Below are 12,709 nucleotides of genomic sequence, written 5' to 3'. Positions count from 1 at the left end.
GGTCAAAAAGTGCCAATTCATGTGTCTGATGTTTTGATGCAGTTTGTGCATTGGCTGATAAATGAATCCCAAAATCCACCATTCAGCAACAATTAGGTGTGTAATAAAATAGACTGGATCCTGCCCTCCCTTTCAGCTGCAACACCCCACAGAACATGACAAAATTCCTTGGGTAAGTGCAACCCAAAGCAGGATTTACCTGGCAAGTGCCAGTATCAGGAGGTATTGTGTCAACCTAGTCTGGAAATATCTATAGAGCTGGGCTGATGCTTCTTTTCAGGTATTTATGCAGTGCCCATCCCCTCATTAGCCAAGCAGTGATCCACTGTGCTTATCCTTCCACACACCCTGAGATCATGTGTTTAAAATAGACCTTCATGATGCCAATATTTGAATATCACTGGCTATCTGAATGATGCTAGAATTGAATTTTTTGATCAGCTTTGTTTGAACTAAACCAAAGGAGGAACATAAGATCTCTGAGCACATAGTATATTTTTCAAAGGTTAGAGAGATCTTTTTTCCAGCACAAGCAGGAAAAAATGCAGAGTTAATTTTGACAGCACAGACACTGCTGCCATTGTGCAGGCAGAAACTCGAACTTCCCAGCTGTCTCACTGGCTCAACACTCCATTATACGTTTGAAAGGGAAGAATACATGCTGGAAATTTAGTTTGGAGGAATAGCTCAAGGGCAGAATGTCAGACTGCTTTCACGAACTACATTCCAGAAGCCATATTATTATTATTATTATTATTATTATTATTATTATTATTACTATTATTATTATTACTACTACTACTACTACTACTACTATTATTATTATCTTTTCTGTTCTCCCCTTCATAATCTCCAGCTTCCAGGGACATAATGACAAACTGCTGTTTCTCAAAAGCATAAGCATAGCAAATGAAACTTGGGCCACCGTCATCAACAGTAGCAGCTAACAGCACGCAGCACCGGTGCCATTTTTCAGCTGTATGAGGACTATAGCATATGGATGTCATGGCTCACTCCCTCCTCCCAGACCACAAAGAGCAGGAACTGCCCAGGAAATGTCAACCTGCTCCACCGCTGGAGGGAAAGCATTTCAGCAACAGATGGGGAGGAAGGAATTATTTGTGGGCAGTGTCCTCTTCTCCACCTGCAGAACCCTGTTCAGTTTCTACAGTGATATTCAGTACCTGCCTAGGTAGAGCATCCCCACAGCTTATGTGCTGCCTGCAGAGCCAACACACGAGTCCATACCTAGTGCTTGGCTGAGACCAACCTCCCAGCTGGTGTCACCTCAGGCATGGACTTGAGCAGAGCTCTGGTTCTTGTTAAGAAGGACATCCCCATAGCGTGACATAGCTTTGTGCAACCCTACCATCACATGGTGATGGCTGTCCATGGACAAGTCCAAAAGTTGGCTCTCCAGAAGGTATACCCAGGTCAGTTTTTGGGACCTAGTGATAATGTGGGTAATGTAAGGGCAACCTATCTGCAAGTTTTAACAGCCTTCCTAAGCACACACATCATGAGGAGAGGCAGAATTCAATTATTGCCTAATTTTGGATTGACAAGGCAGACATTGCTTGCTACGGGAAGTAATGCCAAGCTGAGCAATGCCACGGTACCCTGCAGCCCCAAAATAGGCAACACTTACCTGGCAGGGGAGACATCATGATCAGGTAGGTGGTTCTCCCAGGGCGAGGCTCATCTCCTGCACTTTGGGTGTGCTGACCCTTGTGATTTCCCCAAATGCAGGAAACTCGACTGCATAATTTGCGGTAGTGGGGGACTGCATTTGCACTCTCCCTCCCTTTAAAACAAAAATTATAGATTGCATATTAGGAAAAATTTCTTCACTGAAAGAGTTCACAAGTACTGGGACAGGCTGCCCAGGGAAGTGTATTTTAAAGGTATTTTAAAGACATGTAGATGTGGTGCTCAGGGACATGGTTTAGTGGTAGACTTGGCAGTGCTAGGTTAATGGTTGGACTTGATAATCTTAAAGGTCTTTTCCAACCAAAACGATTCTGTGATTCTAAGGCAGAGGTGCCCATGGTCCAGCCTGAATGTCACTGCAGAAATCCTGCTCAGTGTCAGTCTTATCTGGTACGATGTAAGGGACGTCTGTCTTCTAAAGCAAAGATTATCAGCAAACCCAGTAATTTCAATCCAGCTGCAAACACAGCAGTAAAAACATGGATCAGGATGTGGGAAATAACAATATCATGGATTAAAAAAAAAAGGAAATACAACATCTTCCTTTCATAGCCTTCCTACTGAATCTAGTAGCCTTCCCCAGGCACACCGTCCATTTTTATTATACATTGCTTTGAAACATCTTCCTAGAGCAGGGCCGTTCCTCCACGGCACCCCTGCAGAGAGGCCATCTCTGCTAGTGGCAGTCCTGCACACAGCATAGGTGACATCTTCATGCTGGAACAGGCAAAAGAAGTTTTACTCTCCCTACGTTCCCCTTAATGTATGTTCATCTCTCAAACTAAGTGACTAGGATTGCTGCCATGGAAGTGCTTTGGGGAGCCCATGTGACGAAAGCTTTAAAAGCATAAAGGGAACTGTTAGTTTTTATGAATCCCAAAAGGCTATTCTGAGAGTTGCCCAAAGGGAACACATGAGCAATACTTGAGAAGAAGAAATATTATTTTTCAATAAGGTATAAAATATTTACTATCTGCCAGTGATGGGCGCTGAATGATTTGTGGATATTACTTTGACAGTGCAGTGTTTAAGGATGCATTTCACCCTACACAGGCAATCATCAGAGCAGTATATCAAAACCTAAAAATCTCCTACTAGTATAGATATTGACTGCATCTGAAAACAAATGCATGTGTAACTCACCATGTATAACTTACCCTAAAGTTGTGTGATTTTTAAATATGTGCATACATACTGTATGTATTTCCTGTTGAGCAAAACTCACTGATACGTTTTGTTGCTGAAGAAAGAAAAATCAAGGTTCTATTTTACATCACATGCAGGAAATTTAGATGCCTTTCCCATTAGTCACTTATGCAGGGTGGCTGTACTCCATGCTGCCAACTGACGAATAAAAGCTTCCTCCATAGTCAGAGCAGAGCAAAAGGTAGCCCTAGGGATAATTCGTCTTCTCTATCTTAGATCTTGTCTTCAGATGGGACGGGTTGCTCTCTGGAGGTGACACGTGTTGCTCACCACGTGTTGCTGATGAGTTGCTTAGCTCAGAGACCACAGAAAGGAAGAAAAATGAATGTCTACTGGTAAAACAGACATATTAGTATTTTGGATTTATTTTAAAAATATTGTCTCAAAGTTCTTGGTGAACATCCTTATAGCTTGTAGATCTGTGCAAAACTCCCAAGAACAGCAGAGTCTTTGCTCCACTGGTTTTAATCCATTTCCAGCTGAGCCCAGTGAGCTGCATTTTTAATTCTGGCTTCCACTGAACTCAAACTGAACTGAAAGCCGTGGATATCATTGTTCAGTATACAAGAGTATTCAAAGCCCCAAGTTTTTAACGAATTCAGAGCAAGAAAGGTTTCAGTTTCTCGCTTTTTTTTTTTGAAGTTTCCCTTCAGTTTCTTGGTTTTTTTCCCCAAATGTTATGTTTATTTTCAAATTGGTTTGAAACAGCAAATTTAAACAAAGACTTCACATTTGCAGCAAGGATGTTCTGTAGATGTGCATATCAAACTCTGGGCCACTCGAGTGATGTTTTTCTTCTGCGTGCATTGCCCAGTAGTAGCACTGGACCTCTGGAAGCCTAATTACAGATCTCTGGATTATTCACAGGAGTGAATCCTGGAAGATCAGGCTCCCCTAATGAGAGATCACTTCACCCAAACCTGACATGTAGCCACCCCGATATGGATTGTGGTAGCATTTAACAGTGCACAGCAAGATAACCCAACTAAATTAGGACAAGAAGTGGAAAAAGAATAACGCTGCCAAGAGGAACTCCAGGGATACTGTAAGTAGGCAGACTGCAGCTACCCGAGCTGTAATCGGGCCAAGGAGCCGGGGGGACTACTCTCGGTAGCACAATAGTGGCTGTACTGTTCCAGTGATCTGAAGGAACCAAAACCTGGTTTACTCTTACACCTCATATTAAACTGCACAGGCCCCTTATAACTGACTTGGTGGGAGTAAAGAGCAATACCTTGGAGCCAGCTCTGTAGTGTGCTGCTACCAGGGTGCATCCCACGCGGCGGATGACCCAGCTGACCCTGCCTGGCTCTGTGCTCTGAAGGGAGGGCTTAAAGCTCTAGGAAGTAAACTGCAGCTATTATGGTTGTTATTACTTTTCCAGTGCTTGCTTGCTTTATGGAGCTGTCTGGGGTCATTAGGAAGTTTCTGGATTGTATTAGACTTTTAAACTCTTCAGGTACCTATGAATAAACTGAGCCACATGAAATCATAGCCTAAAGGAAATTAAGAGTCTGAGTCTACCACTGGATGCATGCCTGAAAAATCTATGAGTGCCCCAGCAAGCTTAGATGCCCTCCCTTCGTACCAAATTCCTAGTGAGTCCTTTGTTGCTTTTTATCATTTTCTATTGCTCAGCTTCAGCCTGAGGGGATTTAAAACAACCACAGCAGAGGCACCTGAGCTAGCAGGGCTAGAAAGCATCAGCCTCAATCTCTTAACCATGAAAAGACTTCAAGCCATTCTGTAACAACCCTTTTGGTGGCTGCTCAATGCTGCTGCGGAGAGCGCTAGCAGGAACATGAGGCTGGCTCCTGAACACCAGGAATGCAATTCTTTAGGCATTCCACAACACACCAGAATACAGAGTAATATTAATGACAAAACTCCCTCTGCTGAATTTCTCTTTGGCATTATTTTCTCAGCCAATCCATGTTCTGTGAGTTCGAGATCACGTGTGGAGTCCATGTGAAGAGGGGGTCTGGCATGTCACAGGTCTGAGAAGCTTGGAGCCCAAACCCAGCCTTTCTGTGAGGGTCCCCTTGGCCTTTGCTTGTGGAGCAGTCATTCCCTGTTGTTGTGGTTTAACCCAGCAGGCAGCTAAAACAAGCAAACAGCCATTCACTCACCCCCCACCCCCAGTGGGATGGGAGAGAGAATCGAAAAGGAAAAAAAAGTAAAACTTGTGGGTTGAGATAAAGACAGCTTAATAGGATAGAAAAGAAAGATAACAACAACAACGATGATGATCATGATGATAAAAGAATATTCAAAACAAGTGATGAACAGCATGGTTTCTCACCACCCAAAGCGGATGCTCAGCTAGTTCTTGAGCTGCCCTGCTTCCTGGCCGACCCCCAGTTATATACCGAGCATGACATCATATGGTATGGAATATCCCTTTGATCAGTTGGGTCAGCTGTCCTGGCCATGTCCCTCCCAAGTTCTTGTGCACCCCCCACCTTCTCATTGGCAGGGCAGTATGAGAAACTGAAAAGTCCTTGACTGCTTGGCAACAACTAAACCATCAGTGTGTTATCCACATTATTCTCATCCTAAATCCAAACACAGCACTATACCAGCTGCTAGGAAGAAAATTGCCTCTATCCCTGCCAAAACCATGACACCTGTCAATGCTAACTTGTTGCATGAGGGTTTGCACATGGCTTCTGCAGTTGGCTGGGATGTGTTGCATGCCTAGAGGTGACCCACTTCAGTTATTTACTCCTGCATCACTAGTGTAATATATCTGACTTAAGTCATCCAGCTTGTACCCCAGAGGTTCACACAGCCCTTCAAATAGAGCTGACCACAAGAAATCAGACTTTTCCTCCAGGTCTCGTGTTGGCTTCCCAAAGACTACCAAATAGAATTCACAATGTGATGGATCATTCAAATGATTCATATCTTTGTCCCAAAATATCTTAAAGTCTGCTTAAAGGCCTCAATAAAATCTGTACTCAGTAACTTTGCTCTTCTGGACCTCTCTAAAACTAGGGCAAATCTTATCTATGGATGAGACAGAATTGGTCAGCCTGAGACTGAGCTCCTTCAAGACTTAAGGTCCCTGTTTCTCTAACCTTGCCTTCTCTAAAATAAATACAGAGCAATGTGTGCATTTTTTGAAGAAAATATAGAATAGAGTCACAGAATGGTTTGGGTTGGAAGGGACCTTCAAGATCATCTAGTTCCAACCCCCCTGCCATGGGCAGGGACACCCTCCACTAGACCAGGTGGCCCAAAGCCCCATCCAACCTGGCCTGGAACACTTCCAGGGATGAGGCATCCACAACTTCTCTGGGAAACCTATGCCAGTGCTTCACCACCCTCATAGTGAATAATTTCTTCCTAATCTTTCATCTCAATCTACCCTCCTTCAGCTTAAGGCCATCATGCCTTGTCCTATCACTACATGCCCCAGTAAAAAGTCCCTCTCCAGTTTTCAAAACAAAGCCCAACAAAAACAAAACTGATAAAGCTGTACCAAAATAAGACATTCCAGGGCACACACTTCTCCCCAGAGGAGGGAAGAAGAGCAGCCATCACATGATAGATATTACTCACATCACTTAAGGCGTCAGTGCAAGGCAGTCAACACAAACCTATACAGATTAAAAATCTGAATACTGAGCTATTCAGCCAATTTGTTGAATAGTCAGCTATGATACTTTAACTTCTCCCTTAAAACCACTTCAGAACTGGAAAGCTGCAATGCCCTCCCTTTCTGTAGGGGAGATCGAGGGAGCTATTGACATCTAAGACTGACACAGCTACCAGATGAATTAGTAGGAATTGCCGTAAAAATAGAAACAGGGGATGCCTGAATACATATGATGTATTTTTGGAAGTCAGCACAGCTTTTATAAAGGTAAGTCCTGCCTCAGAATTCTATGACAGTCCTTTGAAGGATTTGACAAACATGTGGGTAAAAGCGATCCAGTCAATAAACATTTCTTCTTTGCCAAAGGGTTTTGTGCATGAAAAATTTTTGCATGGTTTTACTGAACACCCGACAAGTTGATGGGAGAGGAAGTAACAATCATTCCTTGTACAGAAAAACCCTAAGCTGAAAATGATTGAAAGCTATTCCCAGTATCATGTATGTTTGTCTTGTTCTTGTAGTCTTTCTTATACAAACAACTTCACTCTTCCCTACACACACAAGGATATCAAACTACATAAGCCTTTGATCTGACCGTTTGCCATTTTATCCAGCTATTTCATTTCAGCACCTTTCATTAATCAGCAGTAAAAGATCATCATCAGAGTAAGAAACAAGTTGGGAATTTGGTTGGGAATGAGTTTGAATTTCTCTTTTCTCAATTTTCTTCCTACTGGACTTTAGTCTCTCCTCATTAAATGGCAGTTGCTCTACTTCCCTAACTCACTGACGTGATGTGAAAGCGTGAGAGGTGCCTTGAATTTGCAGAAATGAGGGACAGTAGGCACCCTATTTACAGAGAGGGCAGGAAAAATGTGTTGTAGGAATACATACATGGTCTGTCCCTGGTTTTATGAAAGATAAAGAACAGAATTCACTTCAGCAGAATGCTTTAATGACTCCCAGGTTGAGAGCAGGGTAAAAAAATGCTACCTGGAAGCATTGTGTGCAATAACACAGTGACAATGAATCTCTTTCTTTTAATACGACCATCTGTGGTTCTGCTGACATAGCCCTGTAAGCTGTGTTTCTGTGAAGTAATGGAAGAAAGCCCTGGGTTACAATTTCCAGGCTCTCAGAGAAACCCAGTCATGACTTGATATGGCTTCTATCATGCCACTACTAGCAATAGCAGCCCAGAAGGAAAAAAAATAGGGCCCTTGAAAAAGTTATTCAAGAGAGATCTGCAGGGAAAGTGAACCCATGTGAGCTCTGGTCTAGTTTAAGGACTATCTCGGTTAGCAGGGGTTAAACAATTTTTCCTCAGCAGTATAAGGTAGACAAAACCTGCCCCAATTCATTTAGCTGCAAATAGTCATCTTTTCAGGTGCTTTTGGGTACCCAGGACAACCACGTGAGGCTGCCAGAGGAGGCTCCGAGTTTCCAGGAGACCCATCACTTTTGGAGTCTCGACTGCAGAGAAAGAGGTACCGAGGGCATCTGCTGTGGCACAATGAACTGCACTCCATTTTTTACAGCCACAGACTGATTCAAGTAAGATTGAGATGCTTTGGGTTTTGACCCCTGAGGACCAGAATGACAGGGGAGATCTGCCCCACCAGTCAGCACAGATGGGACCTACAGCCTTTGCAGTGACAAAAGAGAGCTCTTCTGGTAGCTGTGAATCACTGCCCACTGACAAGGCCCTTCAGCTTCATGGAGCTGATGATCTTTTCTTTTCAAAACTGCACCATGAGCTACTTTTCTACATTGTAAACCAGATGCCTTTTATCTCAAGCCCAGTGCCTGTGTGAAATAATAACACTATATATGGCTCTACTTTGAGCTACAGCAACCGTGCTTGGAGATGCAGCCGTGTTGCAAGGAGCACGTTCCAGAAACCAAGACAGAATCAATGTCAAGCTGCAAGAGCCATTTCTATTGGATGGCCTTCAGCATCGATTAGATTATTTTCTATTTTTACCTGATTTATTGTCTTTTTATATAAAGAGCTCAGAAAATCACTAGTAGGTAAGTGCCCTGGAAATACAAATATAAAAATATACTTATGTTCCTATTTTTCAAATCACTTTTTACAAGCCAAATCTTGTGGCCACAAGAAAGGTACATTGCACATGTTACTAAGCGTGTGCAGGAGAAACTGAAGTGAAGCTGGGGTCCTCTGAGAAAAGCCTATGATAAAAAGAGAAAGGCTAAGAACCTCCTGGAAAGTTGTAAATGTAATTAAAACACGGAAAGGAGAATGTCAAATGGATTAAGGTTAATGGTTCATGCACTGCCACAGCTTGGTCATGAAGAGCATTAATGGTTTTATCAGAAAAGAGTGGAAAAGGAGACCGTGCAGCAATTTGCCTCACTTCTGAAGCAATCTGCAGGGCACTGGCTACCACCTTCAAAGACATTTCTCCACCAGGTCAAGAATTGCCACCTAAAGACTATGGTATATTAAGGTGAGGAGGGAAAAAACCTTAGAAACATAGTTCTGCATCCTGAAATCTGATTGAACCTCACCTGGTTAGCAGTCTGATCCAAAAGAAAATGTAGCAGAAAGCTTGGGCTGACTTGAAATATTATCTCCGAGCACCTCTTTCAGCTCCCTCAGAGCACCTTTTTCAGCTCCCTCCTGCACTATTTGGCAGTGTTTTTTGATACTGCTGTTCTTCTCTCAGTGATTTTAGACACAGCTGACTTTCCTCCAGGCAAATGTTGGCTGGGGAGCTGGGGGAGAAGCCACTGAGGAGGAAAAGCCCTTGTTGTATATGCTGTGCAGGGAGAGGAAATCCTAATGGTGTCCACATCATGTGGAGGGAGGTGGGAAAGGGGGTGCAGGGGCCGTACACTGAGGAGCCAGATAAGAAACGGAAATCCCAAATCTGGCATGGAATGTGAAATAAAACCCCCAAACGGTAATACTTTGAGAAATGGTTCAGAAGTGTAAAGGTTCTGGTTTCTTCTGGGAATTAGTAACACAGTCGTCAATCTGATTTTGCTCAGCAGAAGAGAAACAATACCTAGCTGACAAGATAGCTCCAAGTACAGGAGATGACTAGTTAGATTACTCTGAACAAAGAAGGCTGCGGTGACAGCATTTCCTTTCTTGTGTCTCACACTCTTAACAGATGTTTTCTGAGAGCACTTTTTTCCACTAGGTCTTTTCAAAATCTAGTTCAAAGGAGTTAGGAATTCATGACCATCAACATCACAAAAGAAGCAATAAACTTATGCATATCAAGGGTGATGTGTCAAAAGCTCCAAAGACCCAAGCAAGTAATACGGTGATGTGCTATGATACAAATAAGATGCTGTGATCCATCTCAATAAATTCTTTTTATTACATAGTCAGTGTCTCCAAAAAAACACACCTTCTGTGTGTGTCTAATAGAGAAAGGTTTCCCTTATGAAGAGATGTATCTGTTTTTCAGGTATTCGAAGTGTTCTTTGTTAATTGGACTTTTTTTGCTTTAGCAATACCATTCCCTATCCTAGTTTTGCTTGCTGTAGTGTCATTTCTATCATACTAACAAAGCAGATTTATTTTTTTTTTTTTTTTTTTTTTTGTGAACAAATGTTACACCACCCCTGTAAATATAGGCAGACCCTTTCATCTTGACTTTTCAGTTGTGGAAAGAGAGACACCTTCACCTTCATGGAGGTAAGACCAATATTTTCAAAGTGAGCACTGCTAGTCCACATCTCTCTCTGATCTGAGTTCATTTATCTTGTTTATTTCTATTTCCACATTTTGGCCTAATTTAGCTGCTTTACCATCACACACTAGCTTCACGTTAAACATGGCAGCAAAACATACTCTTCTTGATTTGTTACACTCCAAAAATGTTTTCTGTTTTTAAAGAAGGAATGGGATCAACCAAAATCAAGGAGTTATAGTAAGGGGAAGGTGAACGTATTTGAAGATGCACTATGCTATAATGAGCCAGAGCTGCCACTGTGCACTTTAAAACCTGAACAGCAATTAATAAGAATTGCATCCATCTGCAACAGCCACAGAGCCTAGTCAGGGTCACAGATTTCCTCAGGTTTGGTATGAGAAATCAAATTATATTTATAGACTTACTGTTGTGCTTGGAGCTGCTTATGGCAGTCAGCGGGTGAAACAGAAGACCTCGTATTTTTGGTTAAGTATTGTTAAAAAAAGACAGCTTTTTTTCAAGAAGTCATCTCTCTGGTACTGTCATCCAAGCTTTTGAATTCAATCTACAAGCTCATGGGCAAGCAGTGCAACTTTTGTCCATGCTGCAAGCACAACAATTGCCGTAGCAAGTGCTGTTCTGCATCAGGGACTTGCTTCAACTTCTGAAACATCTCAAGGGTAATGCCGAGAAACCACCCGAGAGGTGCAGCTGTGAGGCAGCTAGGACATCATTAAAGCAAGGTCCACATTCATAAAAAAGATGATTTTCTTACCATATTTCATGGAAAATCATATTGGTTGGACAGCAGCCACTTGTGTCCAGTAAATGCCGTCTGCCCCATTGCCCAGTATCACATACCAGCTGCTGTGCACACAATTTGATCAAGAAAAGGGTAAAAATCAGCACTCCCCCCAGTGCTCTGTATAAAAGAATGATAATTTCCATTGGAATAGCCTCATAGTAAGAGGTGAGGATGATTTGACCCAGCCTTCTTACATGGATTTTAGTGTTAAAGCAGAGAAATTAATCTCCAGCAGTATCCTTCCATCCATCCAGACACTAAGGTACTTAACTGACTCTAGTTGCCGTGATTAGTTTAGCTGTGAACACTAAGGCATGCAGACAGAAATATGATACTACCGAGACTTTGGACTTAGGCCAGTCAGTCGTAAAGGCAGGGGAGTTAGAAAGTATTTTCCAAGTGAGGAGGCACACATACATCTGGGTAAGTTAGTGCAAGCAGGAAAGGATGGGCAGATAGCCACAACTTCTGAGGCACACATGTATTATTTTAAAGCAGCTTTCCTTCAGTATGTCTGTCACACCCAAATTTATTATCTTCACATAAAACTCATTCCTTTCACAGAACTGGCTTCTAGTCATCTCTTTCTAAATTATATGGGTTTCTCTAGCACAGTTTTGCTGTTTGGGAAAGGCACTATAATCATCTGGAGTGACAAGGCCAATTCACACAGAAATACTTCTCGCAGAAGCTCAGTATTAAGATGGTAATATGCCTTAGGCTCAGTCTTCCCGTGTCTGGGAGATTCTGAATTTCACTGGAGAGATTTACTCTCAAGAGCTAAATAAATGCCTATCTGTACAGGAGGCTCAATTGCCGCATAAACTCGACAGGTTATTGCCTTTTTGTGCCACTAGTCTTGTGCCGTGCCCTTATCAGCAAAGAGCATTTATCCACCTTTGCACCTGCTTGGAGGTCTCAGGATACAAATTGGTGGTCAGAGATGGAAGACAACCAAAATGGCAATTCAATATCATGGTAAACAGTGCTGCTAAATCCCTCTGGGCTGTGGCCTCTCCCAGCACAGTCTAAGCTCTTGCACATTGTTTGGGTATGGTCCATGTCTGCTTTGGGCCAAATGCATGAAAAATTATGTGAGACGGAGAAATAGGGGATAAAAGATTGAAGAAAAAGCTCATGAGAGTATGAGCTGTCTTTTAGTATTGCAGCTATTTAGCTAGTGACCCTCCTCAGCTGGCAATCCTCTCCCAAGGTGCCACCAGACATGTCCTGTGGGTCCAGAGTCGTTGTGGCTCACAGCCCATCTGAAGAAGCACAGCCCAGGCTCAGCTCACACAGGTACTTGTCTTAGAGATGAAGGCACCAGTTTAATACGACAGCCTGACCGTGGAGATCCCCATTTCCCCCCTCTGCCTGTGTGCCTGTCCCTTTCCCTCTAGCTCTCCTGAGCTTGCTCTTGCACTTACTTTTTGGGTTGTCCTTGACTGAACCAAATACAAATGTAGAAAAATGTCAGTTTTGATACTGCCGAACACTTCTTAGAGTGATATGGAAACCTGCTGAACCAACTGGAAGCCAAATTGTCCCATTACATATGGGCCTCTTCTGCTTCAGGCAGGTGAGTAATCGCTTTGGGCATGTTTCTGTCACTTGGAAAGAGCAGCGTGCCGAGCAGCCGGGAGCTGGCTGGGCTTGGCCTCCACCTCTGCCCCAGCCCCTCCACCTCCAGCGTGGGCATCTGGAGGAAGATGTCTC

The 12,709-nt window shown here is 43.0% G+C and overlaps 1 non-coding gene across 1 annotated transcript; it reads left to right on the top strand.

Moving 5' to 3' along the window:
- Window positions 1-1,640: 1,640 nt before the first annotated feature.
- LOC142600860 (U1 spliceosomal RNA) lies at window positions 1,641-1,802 on the top strand. Its single transcript, XR_012834384.1, has one exon. It is a non-coding gene; the product is annotated as a U1 spliceosomal RNA (small nuclear RNA).
- The last annotated feature ends 10,907 nt before the right edge of the window (window positions 1,803-12,709 follow it).

Source organism: Balearica regulorum, chromosome 2 (genome assembly GCF_011004875.1).
Source record: "Balearica regulorum gibbericeps isolate bBalReg1 chromosome 2, bBalReg1.pri, whole genome shotgun sequence".
In the NCBI taxonomy this organism is placed as follows: domain Eukaryota; kingdom Metazoa; phylum Chordata; class Aves; order Gruiformes; family Gruidae; genus Balearica; species Balearica regulorum.
Note: the sequence above shows the minus strand (reverse complement) of the source record. Positions and strands in the feature narration are given on the sequence as shown.